The 2,681-nt window shown below is 48.7% G+C and overlaps 1 long non-coding RNA gene across 1 annotated transcript in view; it reads left to right on the top strand.

The window, feature by feature from the left end:
* The window catches only part of LOC107184359, a 2,940-nt gene extending 1,018 nt beyond the window's left edge, over positions 1-1,922 (top strand). The window contains exons 2-3 of the long non-coding RNA XR_001515186.1: positions 1,221-1,299; positions 1,772-1,922. This is a non-coding gene — a long non-coding RNA (uncharacterized LOC107184359). The remainder of the gene's footprint in view (positions 1-1,220; positions 1,300-1,771) is intronic.
* Positions 1,923-2,681: the final 759 nt, after the last annotated feature.

Below are 2,681 nucleotides of genomic sequence, written 5' to 3'. Positions count from 1 at the left end.
ACACCGGGCTCTCCCCGCAGGATCGCGCCCTGCCTGCGTGCTCTCCAAGCCATCCTGCCGCTCCGGCGATGGCATAACCGGCAGGGTCCCTTCATCCACCTGCGGGTCTGCCCCGTCCTCCTCCATCGCCCTCAGCCCCCCTCCCGCCTGCCGACCCTTTTTGGCCAAGACAACTTCCCCGCCTGCGCACCACGCTTCCGCCCCGTATTGCAGCCCAGCTCCACCGTCATGAAAATTTAAATATCAAACGTCCCCAAAACACTACAAGTGCCTTTCGGAGGGAGGATGTTGCGGCTGGTTTTTTGGGTGTACCTGATTTGTGGTCAAGTCGGATGGCCACAAAGGGTGCTGAGCCAGACCAGTGGCATCCAGCACATGCCAGCAGAACAATTAAAATGCACCGCACGGCCCCGGCGCCCAGCGGCGCTGCCCTAGTTAGGGGTCCATCAGAGGCCCAATTAGAATGGCTCCTTTCAGGAGGCCGACACTGTCAGCTGGTCATTGTCACTCCGGCGGCCGCAGAATTGGCCACAGTTCTGCATCCTCGGAGTTTCTTTAATTTTGTGAATGCTGTTATTTGTCTTTTAGAAGGCTGCGGTTAAAACTAGTTGTTTGTTCTCTTAGAGGCACATGAGGTGATTCAAAAATTATTGCTAAAAGACGCTCCATTTTCTCAGGCTCAGGAGATTGCCGCTCCTGCTTCCTCCAGCTGCCCCTGCAGCTGCCCATCCTGCTCCCTCCAGCTGCCCCTCCTGCACCCCTGCCCCTGCAGCTGCCCCTCCTGCATCCCTGCCCCTCCAGCTGCCCCTCCTGCACCCCTGCCCCTCCAGCTGCCCTCTCCCCAGGACATTTTGAAGGCAAACCCTGGGCTAGACTCTGCACCATCAAGATTGTGTAATGACTTGACTCTATGGGCAGCAATTGCTTTAAAAAAATTGTGTGTCAAGTTCAACTTCATGACCATATTCCTTTATGTGGAGGACTCACGTTAGTGATTTAAACATTTGGACTCTATTAAGTAAAGAACCAGCAGGAGATGCAAAGAACTTCTCAATCTGTGATGAGGCCACATGTTTGGAGGAGATGATGACTTCCTTCTCACAACACGCTTGGTTTCTGGAGAAACGCAGGTGGAAAAGCATCATCCGTATTCCACTGTCTCGCACGCGAGGGTGGGGAGAGTTGGCAGTGGATCTGTGCTCACGTTTCTCCACCTGCAGGTGTTCGCCTCACGCCTTCTCCATTGATGCCTGAGCCTCGTGCACCTTGCTGTGAAACTCAGACACTGCTCATCTACATGTGGGCCTCTCTCTGCACGGTTTTCATCTTTGTTTTCTGATTTTCACTTTAGTGCCCATACTTTGTCCCACCCTCCAGGTATTTTCCCAGCTCCTTCCACTTCTCCTCATTTTATCCATTTGATAAATTCCCACTATAGGGTGTATAGCAACGTTCCAATCTCCATGAAGCTTTCTCCCACCCCCACAGGGCAGAACCTAGGGCCAGCTCTGTTAGGGCATTTATCTATTATCAGTGCGGAATTGCAGCTCCCCAGGTCAATGAGCCATGGGCCTCATAGAAGTGTCACAGAGCAGAGGCTTAACAATTTTATTTCAAATAAAAATGTTAAAAAGGAAAAAAATGAGAGAACAGAGAGTGGCCCCACAGAAAAGAGACTCAGGTAATTATAGGTAATTAGCAAGGACCTAGGTTCACATAGCATGAGAAGTGCTTTAGAAATTATGCCCTACTGTCCTGTCTCCTCTTTAAGGGGGAGAAAGCTTTTAGCTCCGTGTGTGGCACGTAGGAAAGGCTTATTATATGTTATCTGTGCTGATGATGGTGAAGAAGAGAAGGCTGCAGATGAAGACAAAGATAAAGATGAAGGAGGAGGAAAAGGAGGGATACAGGAGGAGAGAAGAGGAGGAAAAGAAGATAAGAAGAGAGCGATGATGGTGATGGTGATGGTGATGGTGGAGATGATGGTGGTTATTGTGATGGTGATGCTGGTGGTGATGATAATGAAGGTGATGATGTTAATAGTGATGATGGAGAGGATAGTGACAGTGATAATAATTAATGCATACCATTCCTAATAAAACAAAATAGTTTCTTGACATCCATCATCTCTAAACCCCTCTAATTTAGTCCTCAGCCCCCACCCTATCTTCTCACTCAACTTTCCAGTGTTCCCAGTCAGGATGTTCTTCACATTGTCACACAGATTGGACCTTCTTTGTCCGGCCTCCATGTCCTGACCAGAAACTTCCTTCAGCCAGAAACTTCCCACTTACCACTCCCCCTCCCCCTATGAAAATCCTATTCTTCTTTAAGATCCCCATGCAGGCTGCAAACGCTCTTTTCCAAATGGTCCTATATCATGGGGACCATAGTAATAAAGGTGTGGGAACTTTACTTTCTCACTCAATCTGCACACAACCCTGTGGCATGGCTCTCACCATTTCCAATCGGGAGAGGGAGGCACAATGATATTCAGTGACATGCCCAAAGTGGAGCTGGCTTTAAACTTTGTTTCTGTGGCACCAAAGCTTTAGCTTTTAGAGCATCCTACACAGGATGTACTAGGTTAGTATATCTACACTAATAAAAGAGAAAAATGGTAATTGGCGTACGATGCTACCCTTTTCATTGACTAATCAGGGCTATATGCAAATTAACTT

The sequence above is a fragment of the Myotis davidii genome, unplaced genomic scaffold, assembly GCF_000327345.1.
Source record: "Myotis davidii unplaced genomic scaffold, ASM32734v1 scaffold512, whole genome shotgun sequence".
Classification (NCBI taxonomy): Eukaryota; Metazoa; Chordata; class Mammalia; order Chiroptera; family Vespertilionidae; genus Myotis; species Myotis davidii.
This window is presented reverse-complemented; position numbering and strand designations above follow the sequence as displayed.